Below are 21636 nucleotides of genomic sequence, written 5' to 3'. Positions count from 1 at the left end.
ACAAAGAAAAACTCTACTCAGAGTTAAAGGCTGAAAAGAAATTTCCAACTAAATGGTCCCAAGAAAAAAGCTGGAGTAGCCATTCTAATACTGAATACAATTGACTTTCAACAAAAAGTTATCAAAAAAGATAAGGACACTTCATACTCATCAAAGGAAAAATCTACCAAGATGAACTCTCAATTCTGAACATCTATGCTTCAAATTCAAGGGCTTCCACATTCATTAAGAAATTTTAGGATCTTGGTTATGGGATTCCACAGAAAGTAGTCTGCACAGGTTAGAGTGTGGAATACAGAAGCTAACAGCTTCTGAGACAGATGAGAGCCACAGAGCTTCTGAGGCAGCACCATTTTCAGGCTCCAGACATCCGGCCAATTCCTGGCCAGAGGACAGGTGTCCGCCAGGCCTGGGAGGCCTTTCCCTCAGGATCCGTGGAAGCCATCTTGGTTCCGGGACTCTGAAGAAAGTAGTCTGTACAGGTGAGAGTGTGGACTACTGAAACTAACAGCTTCTGTGACAGGCCAAAGCAACACAGCTTCTGGGAAAGGTCCTGTTTTGGGCCTTCATCTTCAGCCAAGAGGAGGTCCAAACACCAGATAACAGTGGACTTTCCCTGTAAGAGGAGAGCTTCCCTGCAAAGACTGCTCTGACCACTGAAACTCAGAGGAGAGAGCTAGTCTCCCAGGTCTGCTGATAGAGGGTAACAGAATCACCAGAGGAACAATCTCTAAATGGCAAAAGGTAAACATAAGAATATTACTAAAAGAAACCAAGACCACTCACCATCATCAGAACCCAGCACTCCCACTTTGCCCAGTCCAGGGCACCCCAACACACCAGAAAAGCTAGACCGAGATTAAAAGCATATCTCATGATGATGGTAGAGGACATCAAGAAGGACTTTAATAACTCACTTAAAGAAATACAGAAGAACACTGCTAAACAGGTAGAAAGACATAAAAGAAGAAGCACAAAAATCCCTTAAAGAATTTCATGAAAACACAACCAAACAGGTGATGGAATTGAATAAAACCATCCAAGACCTAAAAAGGGAAGTAGACACAATAAAGAAAACCCAAAGTGAGGTAACACTGGAGATAGAAACCCTAGGAAAGAAATCTGGAACCAAAGATGCCAGCATCAGCAACAGAATACAAAAGTTGGAAGAGAGAATCTCAGGTGCAGAAGATTCCATAGAGAACATCGTCACAACAATCAAAGAAAATGGAAAATGCAAAAAGCTCCTAACTCAAAACATCCAGGAAATCCAGGACACAATGAGAAGACCAAACCTACAGATAATAGGAGTGGATGAGAATGAAGATTTTCAACTTAAAGGACCGGCAAATATCTTCAACAAAATTATAGAAGAAAACTTCCCAAATTTAAAGAAATAGATGCCCATGAACATACATGAAGCTTGCAGAACTCCAAATAGACTGGACCAGAAAAGAAATTCCTCCTGACACATAATAATCAGAACAACAAATGCACTAAATAAAGATAGAATACTAAAAGCAGTAAGGGAAAAGGTCAAGTAAAATATAAAGATGGGCCTATCAAAATTAAACCAGATTTTTCACCAGAGACTATGAAAGCCAGAAGAGCCTGGACAGATGTTATACAGACACTAAGAGAACACAAATTCCAGCCCAGGCTACTATGCCCATCCAAATTCTCAATTACCATAGATGGAGAAACCAAAGTATTCCACGACAAAACAAAATTCACACATTACCTTTCCACAAATCCATCCCTTCATTGGATAATAACAGAAAAAAAAAACAATACAAGGAAGGAAACCATGCCCTAGAAAAAGCAAGAAGGTCAACAAACCTAAAAGAAGACAGCCACAAGAACAGAATGCTAACTTTAACAACAAAAATAATAGGAAGCAACAATTACTTTTCCTTAATATCTCTTAATATCAATGGACTCAACTCCCCAATAAAAAGACATAGATTAACAAACTGGCTACACAAACAAAACCCAACATTTTGGTGCTTAGAGGAAAGTCATCTCAGGGAAAAAGATAGACACTACCTCAGAACGAAAGGCTGGAAAAGAATTTTCCAAGCAAAAGGTATGAAGAAACAAGCTGGAGTAGTCATTTTAATATCTAATAAAATCGACTTCCAACAGAAAGTCATCAAAAAAGACAAGGAGGGGCACTTCATTGTCATCAAAGGAAAAATCGTCCAAGAGGAACTATCAATTCTGCATATCTATGCTCCAAATAAAAGGGCAGCCACATTTATTAAAGAAACTTTAGTAAAGCTCAAAGCACACATTGCACCTCACACAGTAATAGTGGGAGATTTCAACACACCACTTTCACCAATGGACAGATCATGGAAACAGAAACTGAACAGGGACACAGTGAAACTAACAGAAGTTATGAAACAAATGGATCTGACAAATATCTACCGAACATTTCATCGTAAAACAAAAGGATATACCTTCTTCTCATCACCTCATGTGACCTTCTCCAAAATTGAACACACAATTGGTCACAAAACAAGTCTCAACATGTACAAAAACATTGAAATTGCCCCATGCATCCTATCAGATCACCATGGACTAAGGCTGATCTTCAATAAAAAAATAAATAATAGAAAGCCAACTTTCACGTGGAAACTGAACAACACTCTTCTCAATGATACCTTGGTCAAGGAAGGAATAAAGAAAGTAATTATGGACTTTTTGGAGTATAATGAAAATGAAGTCACAACATACCCAAACTTATGGAACACAATGAAAGCATTTCTAAGAGGAAAACTTATAGCTCTCCCACAATACCTCTCCTCGGCATATATGCAGAAGATGTTCCAACCGGTAAGAAGGACACATGGTCCACTATGTTCATAGCAGCCTTACTTATAATAGACAGAAGCTGGAAAGAACCTAGATGCCCCTCAACAGAGGAATGGATACAGAAAATGTGGTACATTAACACAATGGAGTACTACTCAGCTATTAAAAAGAACGAATTTATGAAATTCCTAGGGACATGGATGGACCTGGAGGGCATCATTGTGAGTGAGGTAACTCAATCGCAAAAGAACTCACATGATATATACTCACTGATAAGTGGATATTAGCCCAGAAACTTAGAATACCCAAGATATAAGATACAATTTGCAAAACACATGAAGCTTGGGGAGAACGAAGACCAAGGTGTGGATACTTTGCCCCTTCTTGGAATTGGGAGCAAGGCACCCATAGAAGTAGCTACAGAGAAAGATTTTGGAGCTGAGATGAAAGGATGCACCATCTAGAGGCTGCCATACCCGGGGATCCATCCCATAATCAGCCTCCAAACGCTGACACCATTGCATACAATAGCAAGATTTTGCTGAAAGGACCCTGATATAGCTGTCTCTTGTGAGAATATTCTGGGGCCTATAAAAACACAGAAGTGGATGCTCACAGTCACCTACTGGATGGATCACAGGGCCCCCAAAGGAGGAGCTGGAGGAAGTACCCAGGAAGCTGGGGGATCTGCAACACTATAGGTGGAACAACATATGAACTAACCAGAACCCCTCAGAGCTCGTGTCTCTAGCTGCATATGTATCAGAAGATGGCCTGGTTGGCCATCCGTGGAAAGAGAGGCCCATTGGTCCTGCAGACTTTATATGCCTCAGTACAGGGGAGTGCCAGGGCCAAGATGCGGGAGTGTGTGTGTGTGGGAGGGTGTGGGGGACTTTTGGGATAGCATTGGAAATGTAAATGAAATAAATACCCAATAATAAAAAATAAATAAAATAAAATATTATGTATACTGATGAGCTGGAAAAAAATAAATTCCAAAAGTGAAAGTATGACTCTACACAGTGCATGCCAATAGCCATAATATTCCTTATATTTTGAAAGTTTGAAGAAGTATGTAAATACTAGAAACTAACAATTGAAAGTATACTACTCAGTCAGCTTTAAAAATGTGCAACATTAAGGAGGTGAGAGAAAAATCAATAAGGAAGTTGTCTCAGCCCCTAATTCATTCATTGTGTCATTGTAGATAGTTCCTATTTAGACTTCTATGTAAACAAACCATGAAAATATTTTGCTGTTTGTATCAGACACTATCCTCTTATCAAAATGTTTTGAAGATATTTTAATGCTGGTATTCCATGATACCATTATTTAAATAGATTGATATCCATGTTAGTAAAATTTGATAGTACATTCTTAGGGTCATGGTATATTAGGTTTTGAGTCCTTATTCTAGAGGTAACTGTGAAATTACCATGTGAAAAAGAAAGAAAGAAAGGAAGGAAGAAAGAAAGAAAGAAAGAAAGAAGGAAGGAAGGAAGGAAGGAAGGAAGGAAGGAAGGAAGGAAGGAAGGAAGGAAGGAAGGAAAGAGAGAGAGAGAGAAAGAAAGAAAGAAAGAAAAAGAGACTTAACAACAGAAACTGTAAAAATCGAAAAAATAATCAGATCCTACTACAAAAGCCTATATACAACTAAATTGGAAAATCTGGATGAAATGGAAAATATTCTAAGCAGATACAATGTGACAAATCTAACCCATCTACACAGCCCCATAACCCCTTAAGAAACAGAAGCAGTCATTAAAAGGATGTGGAGAAAGAGGAACTCTCCTCCATTTTTGGTGGGATTGCAAGCTGAGACAACCACGGTGAAAACCAGTCTGGTAGTTCCTTAGAAAAATGGGACATAGTAGTTACTACCTGAGGATCCAGCTATACCACTCCTGGGAATATACCGAAAAGGTGTTCTAACATATAACAAGGACACTTGCTCCACCATATTCTGAGAAGCCATATTTATAATAGCCAGAAGCTGAAAAGAACCCACATGTCCTTCAACAGAGGAATGAATACAGAAATTGTGGCACATTTACACAATACTACTCAGGGTATTAAAAGCAATGACTTCATGAAATTCTTAGGCAAATGTTTGGAACTAGAAAAAAAAAATAATCCTGAGTGAGTTAATAACACAACCACTAAAAGAACATATATGGTATACACTTACTGATAATACCCAAGATATAATTCATGTTCTTATTACCCAAGATGTAATTCACAGACTACATGAACCTCAAGAAGCAGGAAGACAAAAGTGTGGATACTTCGCTCCTTAGAAGGTGGAACAAAATACCCATCGGAGGAGTTACATACACAAAGTGTGGAGCTGATGGAAAGGCTATCCAGTGACTGCCCCACCTGGGGATCCATCCCAAATACAGTTACCAAATCTAGACACTATTTCAGGATGCCAAGAAGTGCTTGCTGACAGGATCCAGATATAGCTGTCTCCTGAGAGGCTCTGCCAATGCCTGACAAATACAGAGGGGGATGCTCACAGCCAACCATGGAACTGAGCATAGGTTCCCCAATGGAGGAGATAGATAAAGTACTGAAGGAGTTGAATGGGGTTGCAGCCCCATAGGAGGAACAACAATATGAACCAACCAGATCCTCCAGAGTTCCCGGGGACTAAACCACCAAACAAAGAGTACACATGGTGGGAAGCATGGCTCTAGCTGCATATGTAGCCAAGGATGGCCTTGTTGGACATCAGTGGTAGTCCTTTGGTCCTGTGAAGTCTCGATGCCCCAGTGTAGGGTAATTGGAGGGCAGGTAAGTGGGAGTGGGTGGATGGGTGGGGGAATACTATCATAGAAGCAGGGGAGGGTGGATAGGATGGGGGTTCTGGGGGTGACTGAGAATGGGGACATTTAAAATGTAAATAAAGAAAATATCCAGTAAGAAATTAAAAATATTAATAAAATACTTATGTCATATATGTGCATATTTAAACATATGTATGTATGTAGTTTAAATGAAGTTTTACAATTCTAAGTGCCAGCTCTCAGCACAAGGATTATAGACTACATAACATAAACCCTGTGCTAGGTACAGGAAACCTGCTCTTCAAGTGTTAGACACAGCAATAGAAGAGACTCCCAAAATAATATTGGCTACTGCTGTTGCCCTGTTTGCTTCACATAATTTGAAGGCAAGTTTCTACAGCTAAAGACAGCATACACTTTGGAGAGTGGATTTGGAGAAACTGCTGTAAGATATACTTGTTGGGCTTAGACATAAATCACTTGACTAATGTGTACAGGCTCTATCACAATTTGCACAACAACATACAACCTCACACACATACAAACATGCACTCTCTCTCACACAGATACATACACACACATACATGAAAACACACAAAGAAGGAGAGATAATTTGTCTGATGAAGCCTTTAAGGCTCCTAAGGAAGGAAATAAAGGAAAGAAACAGGTTGATTACCATTAGTTATATCCTATCATATCAATTTCGTACAATTTGTTGGTATATTTTCTTGCTTACTAGCTTGAAAGATGCAAAAGGAGTAGCTACTCTGAGTCGTGCATAGGCCTAGTAAGAAAGGCCAGAAACTGGGAAACAATCTTAGGCCATCACATATGCATGTGAGTTGATATCATGAGCCACAAAATTGTTCCCATACACTCCTGAATTGTACCAGTGTCTGAAAGACTATCCTTTCAGGGATCATTTCTATAGTTTGTTACCAGACAAGTTTCTCCTACTGTGTGCAGCAGTGTCTGAATTGGGAAAATACTAATTTAGTTATTAAGACACAGAAATTCTTATACTTTTCTATGTCATTCCAAACATTGTACTAACATTGATAAAGTACTGATTTTGTTTCTACCTGTCAATTTCTGGCTCAGATCCTGGTGGTGATGCATCCCTTGGTCCATTTCTTCCTCTTGGACCATGGTATCTTTCTCTTTCATGAAGCATCCATGACTGGATGCTACTAGATCTCAATGAGGTGTGATAACGATCTCTCCGTGACCGGATGTTATGAGCTCTCCATGACTGATCATTATGACCTCTCTGTGACTGGTTGTCATGACCTCTCTGTGACTGGTTGTCATGACCTCTACGTGACTGGTTGTCATGACCTCTCCGTGACTGGTTGTCATGACCTCTCTGTGACTGGTTGTTCTGACCTCTCCATGACTGGTTAAGATCTCTCCATGACTGGTTGTTATCAGATCTCCATGACTGGTTGTTATGAGCTCTCCTTGCATGGCCGTGTTACTCTCCCTGAGTGGTCATGATGAGATCTGCCATCATGGTTGTGATGAGCTAATCCTGATTGGTTATCATGAGCTCTCCCTCTTTGGACTTGATTATCTCTCTCTGTGTGGCCAGGATGAGCTATCCCTGAGTTGTTAGGAAGAACTCTCTCTGTATGGGTAAGATGATATCTATCTGAGTGGCCATGTTGAAGCCTAACTGCATGGTTTTGATGTGGTCTACCTGAGTAGTCATGAAGTGGTCTACCTGAGAGGTCAGGATGTGGTCTCACTGAGAGTTGATTGTGTGGTCTATCTGAGAGGTCATGGTGTGGTCTATCTGTATAGTTATTAGTTCTACCTGAGTAGACATGAGATCTCTCTGACTGAACAGGAGCTCTCCTGAATCGATTACATGATCTTCTGGAATCGTGGCCATGAGATCTGCCAATGTGGTGGTCATGAGATTGGGAGAGGCCATGTAAACTCCTGAAGAACAATTGGATTCTTTCTTGTTGTAGCTGTCTCTCTTCTGATTGGTTTCCATTCCTCCTTGTTAGACTTTCTAGGTTGACTTGTCTTGTCTGCAAAAGATCCCAGTTATATAATATAAATGAGACAGTCTATGATTAGATTAAGCCATAAGTGTATTTTTAAAGCCCCTCCTTTCTTTCTTCCTTCCTCTATTCCTCCCCTACTTTGCTTTTTTAGAGGTCCTAATTATATTGTTTAGGTTAGCCTGAAACACGTGATTTTCACGAAGTTTGGATTTATAGGCTTGTGCCACCACATCAGCTTCTCAAGACTATTTCTATCAGTGATTTTATCCTAGAATGAATGACAATACTTTTATTTAATAGTTTACGGAGCTATCCTATATACCATGTCACTTTCACAAGGAAAATTACTTGTATGTATCATAAAAATAATGAAAATTAGCTGTCTTGTGTATTTTACCAACTAAACCATTTGACATCGTACTTGAGAGTAAAGAGATATTTTGGGGGGAACTTGCAGAATTTCATGATAGCCAGTAACTTACTACATATACAACTGTGATCTTGAACTTCTAAACTCCTCCATCAACCTCTTCAACACTAGGATTAAAGACACTTGCCACTACAAATGGTACTATATGGCAATGAGGTTTGAACTCAGGGTTTTATGCATGCTAGCTAAGTACCCTACCAACTGAGTTACATCTACATTTAAGAATGTTCTGTAATACAACTCTTTAAGATCAAAGAAAAATATTCCAAATTATTCTACTGAGTATTTCTCTACCCAGTGGTCATTAAAAATTTATATTTGAATGTAAACAAATATTTAATTCTAGGGAGAATAACTAAGTGAGTGGAATACAAATGCTATAAAGGTAGCAAAGAGTTGGCTTGGTACAATTCAAATAAATGGATCTGGTAATAGCTTAGCTTTATTTTCATTCTTTTTATCTCTTTAACCAAAGAGGTATAATAGTGAGTCACTCGAAAGGAGACAGTAAAAACTTTGACAGTGTCTATGATAATCCTTAAGAGTAAGTGAGCAATATTATACAGACAGTACTAAAAAAGGTAGCTTTACACCAGTATATTTTGCTTAGAAAGCAAAAGACCCCTATATTTGGTATTTCCATGTCCTGCTACAACACTTCTGAATGGTCAAAGTAACTGACATTAGGAAGAAGGTGCTACAACAAGGACTATTTAAATGCAAACTTGCATACTATTGTAAAATAATCATTTGTGTAAGGAATATTTTCTGTATTGGGATTGTAGCTCAGTTGTCCAGTACATACTCAGCATGAGCAGGGCTGTGGTTCTCATAAGAAATCATTTACATGAAATTAGGTACTACATGATTTGTAAACTTAAGGAAAGAAATACTAATTTTCTTTTAATAGTGAAAACTATTGTGTATTTTGTCCATGATATGTGTGGGTGTGTATGCTGTGGTGTGCATGCAGAAGTCAGAAGGCAACCTTGCATGAACCTACTTTCTCCATCCACTTCTACAAGCATCCCAGAGATCCAACTTAATTGGCTAGGCTTTTGTGACAAGAATCTCTCAAAATATTTTTATATAGTCAGGGTGTAATATCTCTTGCCTATATTCCCAGTACTTGTCTCAATGCTATCAGAAATTGGTTTGCATGAATGGTCCACTATCCCCACTTTGGTTTTCTTTACTTTTCTCAGTGATTTCTGGTATGAAATTCTTGAATGGTTCAAAACTATTTGCAATGGATAGATGATTTCAATTTCAATATACTTTAAAATATTTTCAGTTGGGAGTATCTTGGACGACAGCAAAAGGGAACATATTTTTTTCATTCTTTCTATATTTATCACTTGTACCCCAAACTTTGGACAGGGGATCTAGTTAAATTGGTAGAGTCCTTGTCTATCATACATATCTCCCTTGACTTAAGCCTATACATTCCATAAAACTAGGTGAAGTGTCTATAATTCCAGAAGATAGAAAGGAGAGAATCTTGAGTTAATGTCATCCCTATATAGGCAACCTGGCTTTCATGAAATATCATTTCAAACAAACAAAGAGAAAAATCAAAAACCCTTTAAGGAATCTAGGATATTGCCCTTTGGTTGAATACTTGTTTAGCATGTGCAAACTACTGGGTGCATTCCATGAAAATAAACAAACAAAACAAACAAAGAAAAACCTAAACCTAAACGAAATAAAACCAAACCAGAAGTAGTATCACAAATATCATCCTGCAAGATCTAGACCTCTTTCGGTCAAATTCAATTCTTCAAAACAGAAGGAAGTATTTCATCTCTGCAACACAGAATGGAGACTATGCTAAAAAATGTAACCTATTCCTTCACAAAATAATGTTCCCTGAATTGCCACTGTGTGTGTGAGTGTGTGTGAGTGTGTGTGTGTGTGTGACAGAGAGAGAGAGAGAGAGAGAGAGAGAGAGAGAGAGAGAGAGAGAGAGAGAGAGAGAGAGAAAGTGTGAGTACACATAATTTTGAGCTTCAAGGAGCTTGAGTGAAGTTGTCATCAGGTGTCCTGCTCTTACTTTCCAAATTACTACCTTGAGATAGGGCCTCTTACAGTACTTGGAGCTAAGTCACAGCTAGTCAGATCCTATATCCATTCCAACAACACTGGGATTACAGGTGTACCCTTGACCAAGACCAAGTTCTGCTTTTTGTGTGGGTTCCATGTCCCCATTCTCCTTTGCAAGTGCTCTTACCCTGCAGACAATTTTCCCGTTCAACCACTGTTTAACACCAGATGCTTATATAACAGTTTAAGAATAACTAGTTCTTACTGTTAAGCTGAACTACTGATACATATCAAAATTCTTGTCCCATGACCCAGTTACCTATGCCAGTTTAGAAGTACAGGGAAGTATAAATTTTTCCTCTGGAAAGTTCCAGAATGTGTTTCATATCCCATTTCACTTAATTTCTATCTTCACGTGATTTTTTAATGTGTATAGGTTTGTGTGTGTGTGTGTGTGTGTGTGTGTGTGTGTGTGTGTGTGTGTTTATGTGTGTGTTTTATGTGAGATTATGCCCCATGTGTGTGGTGCTTACAGAAACCAGAGGAGGGGTTAAAGCCCTTGAAACTGCATTTAAGTTATAGGACCACTGATGTGGGTGTTGAGAGCTGAACTTGGGTCATCTGGAACACTAGCAAGCACTTTTAAATACTAGGGTATCTCTCTACTCCAGATTTCTGGTTCATACCATTAGTTTTTGAGGGTAGTAAACTATTTTTATACTATAGCTTAAGATAAAAATTTATAAGAGGACAAAATGAGAATAATATTTACAATTAATGACAATCACAAACTATCTATTTTTGTACCTTATAAATTCAAAATTCCCAATGATTAAAATAAAAAATAAAATGTTTCCTGAAATAGTTGAAGGGGCCTTCCTCCTGCTGCAATACACTGCCCACCCCATGATGATCAAGGTTTCTGACCCTCTTCCTTTTGTACACTGCCTTGATCATAGTGTTTTTTTACAAAGAAAAGTAATTATGATACCTAACATATAACACCTTCTCTTAGTTTCATCACTGGAAGATTGAGACAGGATGAACATCAGAAATTCTTTACCAACCTAGGCTACATAGTAAGTAATATACTACCTTGTACTATTGAACTTGTAAGACCTTGTCTTCAAAGAAACAAACACACTCATCTCTAAAAGAACTATGTTACATCTCAGACTCTTGATTTCTGTTAACCCTTAGTGTTCACTTACCAGATGAAGTAGAGGATGATTTGCTGAAAATCTTTGTCTGAAAAAATGGCCATTTCTTCCCCTACTGTCACGTCTGTGTCCTGTGTATTATTTTGAGAAAATTTATTTTCCATATTTTCAGCAGTGAATTCAGTATCTTTTAGAAACAGTTTTTAAAAGATAGGCCTTGTTTTGAAAAATGACTTAGTATTTCAACACTCTAACGTTGTCTGCTTGTCTCACTGAATGCTATACAAGAGTGATTGTCCATTCTATCTATACTCAGCATTTCAAAGTGGCAGTCTTCAGTTTATGTGGAATTCAACATTTGGTTGTATATGGTACCAAAATGGAAACCTATCTAGAAATAATATAAAGACTACGACAACATAAAAATTCTGTCACAATATGTTCCCTACTCCAAACAATACTGTTAGGTTTAAAGAAGACATTCTTCCCATTCAACCTTATTCCATTCACTCAGTGACATTGTTTTCTAACAAAATGTCTTTGTTATGGTGATTAGGCTATTGATCATGCACTTAACACTCCTGTATTGCCTCCCAGTAGTGGATCAACCTGGCAAATTTAAAACAATTACCTCCATTGTTAATTTCTACCCCTGCTCTCCATTAGAAAAGCAGCTCTTATAAATGAAACATATTTTTTTTCATCTGAACTGGAATTAAACTCTTACCAACCTTGTACAAGTCCATGTCTGAAAAATATGAAGCATGTAACATAATATAACATTAGAACAGTGCAAGTTCAAAAATCTGCCTGCTCGTTTTTACCACCTGTGCTGTTCAGTGTACTTTACCTCTCCCTCGCGGATGTCCAGGGAAAAATGCTTGCCCTCTGGAGCTTTCTGACTGTATGTCATTCTCCTCATTGTATTCTTCTTCAGAATTAGCAGCTTCTAGATATCTCAGCTGTCTAATTTCGTCTGTACAAGATATTACAGAAAAATTAAAGAAATGAGAAGTCAAATGACAATAACGTCTTCTTAGCCAGAAATTGACATTATATTTCATCATATTATGGAATATATAGAACTGTTAATCCTTTAAAAATCCTAACACTATAGTAAAAGAAAGAATAATTTGTAACAAACTTGCACAACGATAGCAAGATTAAGAGGTTTTATTGTTTCTCTTTACACCACACACACACACACACACACACACACACACACACACACACACACACACACACACATTAGCAGGTGTGTTAGAAAGAAATGTTACGTCTCTTCTCCTGGAGCTGGAGCTAGAGTTAGAGTTGCAGGCAGGCATGAAGCAACCAGCTTATATGTAGGAATTGAACTCTGATCCTCTGAAAGAAAAAATACTCTTGAAAAAAAAGTTAAATGTTTTTTAAAAATTAATTCTTGGAGAATTTCATACAATCTATTTTGATCATAATCACCCTACTCATCCCAGATCTAACTCTTCTTCCTTACCCATTCAACTGTGAATCCACCTATTTTTAAAACTCATTAAGTCCAATCTATGTTGCCTATATACTCTTGGATATGCAGCTATCCACTTGAGTGTGGGTAACATGCTAGCATCACAACGTTAAAGAATACAGACTATCCCCATCTAAGCAGCTAACAGTTGCCAGGAGAAATTTCCCAGCTCTCCTCAACATGCCAGGAGCTTGTTTGACTTGAGGTACTGGTTGTTCTAGTACTACAATTTCTCCATCTCCATGAGAGTCAACAAGCTATTTCAAAGTATTTATCAGTTTCCACACTAATCTTAAATTTGAATAAGAGCTGATATTTTATTTGGTCAATTGACAATGATCCTGTGAAAGGCATCCCTACAACACAGAAACCTTTGAGAAACATCAAACATATTTAGCAATAATCAGCAATTCTACATGTTACTGAATCAACTAGGGCAATTCAGTAGCTTTTCTATATACCATCAATAAACATACAGATAATAAATATGTGTTATATGTACATTATGCAATATTATTCAGTTGTAAAGAAAAATGATATCATGGAAACTTTGCAGGCAAATAGATGAAGGTAAAAGAGATCATTGTGAGTAAAGTAACAGACTCAGAAAGATTAATGTTTCATATTCTCACTTTCTGTCTCTTCTGAGGTTCCTAACTATAAATATGCAGATATGAATATATATCCTAGAGTAACTACAGAGACTTAGGAAGGCAAAAGTCATCCCTCCAATAGTAGGAGCATGGAGAAGCTAAAGAGAGGAGGCTGTTAGTATCATAGAAATGATCTGATCAGGGAAATTCAAAACAGATCTCTAATTACTGAAAATGAGTGAGGTAAATATAGAAGGGGTACAATAACATTAGAGATGTTTAGAAGAAGCACGAGGAATAACTTGAAACTATGTAAAGAAACACTTATGACAATATAATTCTCTGATATATATATATATATATATATATATATACACACAGACATACATATATACATATATATAGACATACATATATAAATATATATATACACAGACATACATATATATGTGTGTATATATATATATACATATATATATATATATATATATATATATATATATATATATATAATTTAAATGACACATTTTCATCTAGTTGAAAATGCTACTTGTAAGAGCCAAAGACAAGCAAGCAAATTCACTAACTCCCACTGAGAGAACCCCTTTTTTGAGGTCTTTGTCAGGGTTGTTCAAGAAACTCCCAAAATATTTCAAGCTGTTTCTATTGCCCTTGATTGCGATTGGGAGTGTAAGGAAAGTCCATATTGGAGAAGTGAACATGCACATCAGATGCTGGCCCAGAGACCTCTGAGTTGGAACTGACCTGAAAGCCTCCTCCCTGAGAACTTGCACTCATGATACCATAAGGACATACAGGTTTCCAATGGATGGAAGCAACCAACACTCCTACCCACTTATGATACCTAAATTCCAGACCAATCAGCATTGCATAATAGCACTGGCAGTATAGTTTTAGCACCAATCCTTGCAGTAATCAACTGCTCTTTAACTGGACTTAAAGACTCATTCAACAGGTGGGAAATCACGGTTGGTACGTTAAACTAGCCAAGTACCCAGGTCTAATGAAGCCATGGATTGTGAAGAAGAATGTACAAATACTACATTACTTAACCAGACAAATAATTTCTTTTTCAACGTTTTTTATATACCCCCAGAGAAATAGAGTCTGTTGCAAAGAGAGGACAAAAACTTCTCTTTGTACCAGATTGAAACAATTACAGAAAACTAGAAGTAATCCAAGAATTTCTTGATCCCAGTCTAATGCATTAATACACCAATAAAACAAAGTGCCTACTTGAATATTATGCAACTTCAGGCAAGAGAAGGATGAATGGTTTTTAGAGCCAGAGGTATAATGAGTTTGCTCTCATAATGTATCTCCCCGGAATGCCAGAAGTGAAATTCATAGTCTCACCAACCTGACTTATAGGAGACCTGAACAAGAGTGTCGCCAATGGACATGCTAATGTGGACATTGAACACTCAAGAGAGCTTAACACTACCTAAAGAACTTTAGGCAACTGAAGAACACTGAGAGGAAGACAAAGTCTCCTCCCCAGGGAAGAGCACACCAATTGTTTACCACAAAGCAAATGGTCAGCCCTAAAAACATAAACATAGAAGATATATTAAATAGACTTTTCATGTTTCATTTATATTTTAGGAATACACATTAACACATATACATACCTGTGATGGGGTAGGGAAAGAAAGAGTTTAGTGACAACTATTTAATGAATAAAGAGTACAATATACTTGGAAACAGCAAAGAGGAGTAATATGGTAGGTTTTGTAGGAAGGGAAGGGAGAAATAGTGTAATTATAATATCGAAAACTGTTCAAATATATGGAAAATATTAATCTGAAGGAAACAAATGTACAATCTAAACTGATGGATGATCCTGGCATTACCAGTGATAAGCACAATCTCAGCACTTAGAAGGGTAAGGCAGGTGGGCTTCTACACATCAAATTATCTCAAAAATGTGAAAGAAAAATAAATAAATTCAGCAATATTTCAATTGAAATGAAAGGAAAATGATTATTAAAAATGGTATCTACGTTCCCATATTAGAAATGTCTGATGACTAAAAAGAAATATTTAAAATTGATTCTTGAAAATATATCAAGTATTTTAACAGTGACATCCCTTTAATTTTTATAAAATGGTTTATTTATTTTTTTAGATCCTGCTAGCTAGACAATAAAATAGAAGGGGACAGAAATACTTCTGTTTTGTTTCTTATAGCTTCTGTTTGATGGCAGGATCCATATGTCACAGTTGGTAAACACTTGCCATGCAAGTTTTAGGACCTGAACTGGAACCTCACAAGCTTCCCTTTTCTGAGGACCTGTGAGATGGTTTAGTGTGTAAATCCAGTTCTTGCCATGCCTGACCCTGTGACCTCCGTGTTGAAAGGAGAGGAGCAGCTACTCTAAGTCAAACTCTGACTACCACAGGTACACTGTAACATGACACACAAGCCCTGAACACACACAAAGCAAATTAACAGAAAACTTGAAAATGTTTGAACCAAAGGGTATATAAATTATGAACTTTTAGAAGGAAAAAAGACAGGAGAAGCCCTGGGACTTACTGGACAGTCAATCTAGCCTAATCAATAAATTCCAAGTCTCAGGGAGAGACTTCTTTCAAAACAACAACAACAACAACAACAAAAACAAAAAACAAAACACACAGGAAGATGGCTCCTGGGGAATAAGACTCAAATTTGACCTCTAGGGTATTTTCAATCTTGTACAAGAATTCCTACACATGTAACAGCTACCGTGTACACACAAACATGCTTACACACATGTATATATACACCTGCAAATGAACTTGTCTACACACACACATACACCAATTTGTTAGGAAAAGTGCAAAAGAAAATTTCTCACATTATGCAGTTTGTATTTGATTACTACAGTAAATGAAATTGGTATGAAATTGAAATAGTTTTTTTTTAACAGAAAACTTTTTTTCTCAAATGTATCCATGTGGCCTGTGAAAATTACGGTATATTATTTGTGACCCAGGAACAGCACACAACTCATTTCATAGGAGATAAAGGTAACACAAAGCACCAACTTCCTGGTTTGGTGGCTTACAGTAACAAATTCTGACATTAGAGGGCAGAAACGAGAAAAGGAAAACAAGGGGCAGCCGGTGCTATGCAGACAGATCCTGTCTAACTAAAAATAGGAGAAGATACAGGATCAGAGATCAAGTCCAAGTAGATCAAGGACCTTCACATGAAACCAGATACACTGATAGAAGAAAAGTTAGGAAAGAGCCTCTAACACATCTGCACAGGGGAAAATTTCCTGAACAGAACACTGATGGCTCAGGCTCTAAGATCAACAATTGAAAATGTGACTTTATAAAATTGAAAAGCTTCTGAAAGGCAAAGGACACTGTTAAAAGGAGAAAACGGGAACCAACAGATTGGCCAAAGATCTTCACCAACCCTACATTCTATAGAGTGCTAATAACCAAAATATACAATGAATTCAAGAAGTTAGACTCTAGAGAACCAAATAACCTTATTAAAAATGGGGTACAGATCTTCTGTATTCATTTCTTTGTTGAGGGAAATCTGGGCAGTTTCCAGCTTCTGGCTACTATAAATATAGCTGCAATGAACATAGTGGAGCATGTGTCCTTATGACATGTGGCAGCACCTTCTGTGTATATGGCCAGGAGTGGTATAGCTGGATCTTCATTACTATGTCCAATTTTCTGAGGTCCTGCAAGACTGATTTCCATATGGGTTGTACTAGCTTGCAATCCCACCAGCAATGAAGGAGTGTTCTTCTATCTCCACATCCTCACCCACATCTGCTGTTAGCTTAGCGTTTTTATTATTGGATATTTTCTTCATTTACATTTCAAAAGTTTTCTCTTCTCCTGGTTTCCCCTCCAAAAAACACCATCCCCCTACTCAGCAACCCACCCACTCCCAATTTCTGGTCCTGTCATTCCCCCAAACTGGGGCATAGAGCCTTCAAAGGACAAATGGCCTATCCTCCCATTGATGGACATCCTACTAGCCCATCCTCTGCTGCACATGCAGGTCAGCTGAGTTTTTGATCTTAGCAATTCTGACTGGTGTGAGGTGTAATGTCATGGTCTTTTTGATTTGCATTTCCCTGATATCTAAGAATGTTGAGATTTTCTTTAGGTGTTTCTCAGAGCCATTTGAGATTCCTCAGTTGTAAACTCCTTGTTTAGAGCTGTATCCCATTTTTTATTGGATATTTTCTTTATTTACATTTCAAATATTTTCCCCTTTCTGGGTCTGTCTCCCCTTCTGAAATGCTCTATCCCATCTCCACTCTCCCTGCATCTATGAGGGTGCTCACCCACCCACCTGACCACTCCTTTCTTCCTGATCTGGCATTTCCTTACACAAGGGCAATGAACAGCCTCAGGCCCAAAGACCTCTCATCCTTCTCTGCCTCATATGTGACCAGCAACATGGGTTCCTCCATGTGTATTCTTTGCTTGGTGGTCTACTTCCGGGGAGCTTCAGGGGCGGGTGGGGGGGGGAGTCTGGTCTGTTCACACTGTTATTCCCTCTATGGGGCTGAAAACCCCTCAGCTCCTTGAATCACTTCTCCAATTCCTCCATCAGAAAACCCCAAACTTGTCCAATGGCTGGCTGTGAGCATCTACCTCTGTATCAGTCAGGTTCAGGAACAGTCTTTCTGGAGACAGCCATATCAAGTTAACATCAGCAAGCACTTCCCAGCATCCAAGCTGTCTTGGATGCAAGCTGCTTTTCATGGTGGTTGGTTGTGCTGAGGATCAAACTCAGTACTTTGTGCATGCTGGTCAAGCACTCTGCCAACTAAGCTGGACCCTACTTCTTAACAAACACAGTTTACAAATACAGGCCTTTGACAGTTCTCCTGTTTTTATTTTATTTTGTTTCATTTTATTTCATTTTTATTGTCCCTTTCATGCATCCCCCTTCCCTGTTACCCCTCCACAAACTCCACCTCCCCCCTCTCCCCACTCTCCTTTGACTTGATGAGGGTGCTCCTCCACATACTCACCCACTCCCACCTCACAGATCTAGCTTCCCCCTACACTGGGGCACCAAACCTCCACAGGACCAATGGCCTCCCTTCCCATTGATATCAGATAAGCCCACCCTCTGCTACATATGTACCTAGTGTCATGGATCCTACAACTGCTGTGCCCAAATCACCGTAGCCACAGCATCCAAAGGAGCACAGATTTGGATTGGCAAGATGTTGTTTTACAAGCCATACTATGGTCATTTAAAAAGAAAAGCAAAAGCAAAACCAAAGAACCCTGTTTTTAAAAGTGTATGTTTTGTACATCATTGAGACCAGGTATCACTTTGCAGCTCAAACTTTACTCAAAATTATATAAACCTGATTCACCTGCCCCAGTCTTCTGGCTACAGGGTGAGCCTCCACGTCCAGTCTTTTATGAAGAGCCTGAAAACAATCTCTCTGTGGACCTGGAGTTTGAAACTGAGGGTCTTGTGAATACAACATTCAGACCTACACCCACTAAGTTCCATTACTGGAAGGGGATTATAAGCATGTGCCATTATATTGAATGCAGGGGTTTATCTGTGTTAGGCATGTAAAGTACAAGGTTAACTACATCTCCAGGTGTGTGCTCTCCATTTTTATACAGGAATGATCCCATACAACATTTATTAAAAACTCAAGCAAAGAAATTTTAGACTTTGGACCCTCGTTGGCTTGTAAATTGTATTAATATTTTTATCTGAAAGCATTAATTTTGTGAGAGCATTATTCAATAATTACAAAATATTAAAACAAGACAAGTTTTCTACACACTGAATCACAACTGAGAAAGTACTTCATACAGTGGACACTCTAAAGAATGTGACAGAGGAGATGGGGGAAAATTCATGAGTCTCGATCCAGTGCATGGGAGACCCTGGGTGTCATCACCTGTGATGGGTGGAGACAAGTTAAGTAACAGGTTCCTCTCACTCTCTGAGATTCAAGCTATACTTACTTCCAGAAGCCTTTAAAATGGGGATTCTACAGATTTCCTTAGTGTCTTTCTTAACTAGATAATTGTAAATTTAAGAAGACAGCATTGCTCACATATTAGAGTGCCAAGTGTTAAATTAATAGTGTACACTCCATACATCTTTGTGTGACTATAGTTGAGGACATCTGTTAGGCTGTCTTGGAAGTGCAAGAGAATATCACAGAACTCTGAACTAGGCCTTTTTTTTTTTTTTTTGTCTTACTGTCTAAAAGATAGACATGGCGAACAGAGAGCCACAATTTTAGGCATGTGTTTGCTTTTAAATCCAATTCTGGTATATTTAACACCTTTTACCTTAAGTAAGATTTATAATGTAGTTTGGGATATTAATATTAATGACAAGTATAAAAATGACATCTTGGACCTTTTATATATTTATTTTGTAATTATTTGTATGTGCTTATCTATATGGCCATGTACTTGCATGTGTGTTCTGGAAAGCAGAGTATGGACTTGGATACCAGGGACCTGTAGTTAGTCATGTTTTAGATCTCTTGGCCCCAGAACCCAGTACCATAATAAAAGGGGGAAACTGGGGTTGAAGGGTGCTCAATAGGCAGTCTGAAAGGAAAGATCCTTTCTAAACAACAACAACAATAAAAAAAAAAAAAAACCCAAAAAACAAAAAAACAGAAAAATCAAAAAACCACCCAACTCAGTTACTACCTCTTCATCTATCCATACCATCCCCAAGGCCCAACTTTAGACTCTCATATTGGCTTGGTACACCACAAAGAACATCAGACTGAAAGCTCTGCCATTAGTTAAGGAAATTAATACACTAATATTGCAGGCCAGAAAGTGAGCCTTTATTCGCTTCCTCCTCAAACAACTTCTAATAATGATTTCTAAGAACAATCAAGGAAACCAACGAAATTAATGCTCACTCTTTCTCTCACTTCAAATATAGATATTTAAATTTTTACTTTTATGCACATGGCTTTGGAGACAAGATTATCTGCTTTTGGTCACCCCTTATCAGACTTTCTTTTCCTATCTCTGGTCTGGTGCTGTTTTCTGTAATCTGAATCCTCTATACCATATATTTTTAAACTTTGGGTTTTTTGTTTGTTTGTTTGTTTGTTTGTTTTCAGAGACAGGATCTATCTGAGTGACACCTCAGTCTGGGCTCAAATACATAAATATTTAATTGTCTCTACCTCACACGTGATGAGACTTAAGTCATGGGTTATCAGGCCCTGCAACCTCTCCCCATTTCTTTCACTCTTTCTGTGTCTTCCTGTTTCCAACTCTGGGTATAAGTATATTCTCTATTCTGTGCTTCCAGTCAGTTACTCCTTTCTCAACAGTGTGCTGATCCACTTGTTCCTGCAGCCGAAGTTGCTTGTTAAACAGTTTATGCCATATTCAAAAATATACTCTCACAGACAGACTCTCACAGTCACAAAAACACCCAGAAACACAGTTGCACACACTCACAGACACACACAGACTCAGGCAAACAGACACAGAAACTCACACAGACACACACACCCCATACACACACACACACACACACACACACACACACACACACACATTTTTCTGTTACTTTGAAGCCCTTGTTAATGATAACAAAGTGCCTCTTAGTGAGAATGTTCAGGGAGTAAAAGAAGGAAAGGACTGGGCAGGGAGGGGCTGCAGTATTAAGCTGTGGCTTGTGGGATAATTGAAGTCTATATCCAGGCATGGGACAATAGTGATTTATACAAACAGTCAAGGACACCCATCCAACAAATGGTCATGCTCTACTTTTTCTGGCGTTTTAATTTGAGGATCCCTGGAAAGCTAGCCTTACATCCATGAGCGAAGCCCATCCCACACCCTCCCAGCCACATCCCCCTAAAAAAAAATCATGTGCTATGCCCTTCTGGCATTCTAATTCCCAGATTCCTAGAAGGCGATCCCTAGGCTCTAGGTATGTGATCCTGGAGGTGGGAACTCTGCAAGTCCCCTGTCCTCACTCGAAAATAAGGGCCAATTTACTGTCACCCTATCCAAAAACCATCAATCACCAGGTTGTTTATAGTTTCCCTTCCAGAATAGAGGGTTTGATGGGGTAGAGGGGCACTATGCAAGAAAGTCTAAAAGCCCCTCCTCGAATGAGGAAGTCAGGAGAGACAGAGCCTGAGCCCTCTTGGGAAATCTCCACACCTGCAGGCGCCATTTTGAGCAGCCCCTGTTATGCAGAGGTCTCCCAGTCAACATCCTTTTCTGACCAGTGGGAACCCTGAGCAAGGAGAGGGGTCGCGCTGCTA

The 21636-nt window shown here is 38.5% G+C and overlaps 1 pseudogene across 1 annotated transcript in view; it reads right to left on the bottom strand.

The window, feature by feature from the left end:
- The window catches only part of Gm15109, a 40260-nt pseudogene that overhangs the window by 10845 nt on the left and 7779 nt on the right, over positions 1–21636 (bottom strand). Inside the window, exons 2-4 of the transcript XR_387090.4 lie at positions 12105–12230; positions 11306–11385; positions 6689–7645 (exon numbers count right to left, since the gene is read on the bottom strand). The product of XR_387090.4 is annotated as a predicted gene 15109 (transcript). The remainder of the gene's footprint in view (positions 1–6688; positions 7646–11305; positions 11386–12104; positions 12231–21636) is intronic.

The sequence above is a fragment of the Mus musculus genome, chromosome X, assembly GCF_000001635.26.
Source record: "Mus musculus strain C57BL/6J chromosome X, GRCm38.p6 C57BL/6J".
NCBI classification, from domain to species: domain Eukaryota; kingdom Metazoa; phylum Chordata; class Mammalia; order Rodentia; family Muridae; genus Mus; species Mus musculus.
Note: the sequence above shows the minus strand (reverse complement) of the source record. Positions and strands in the feature narration are given on the sequence as shown.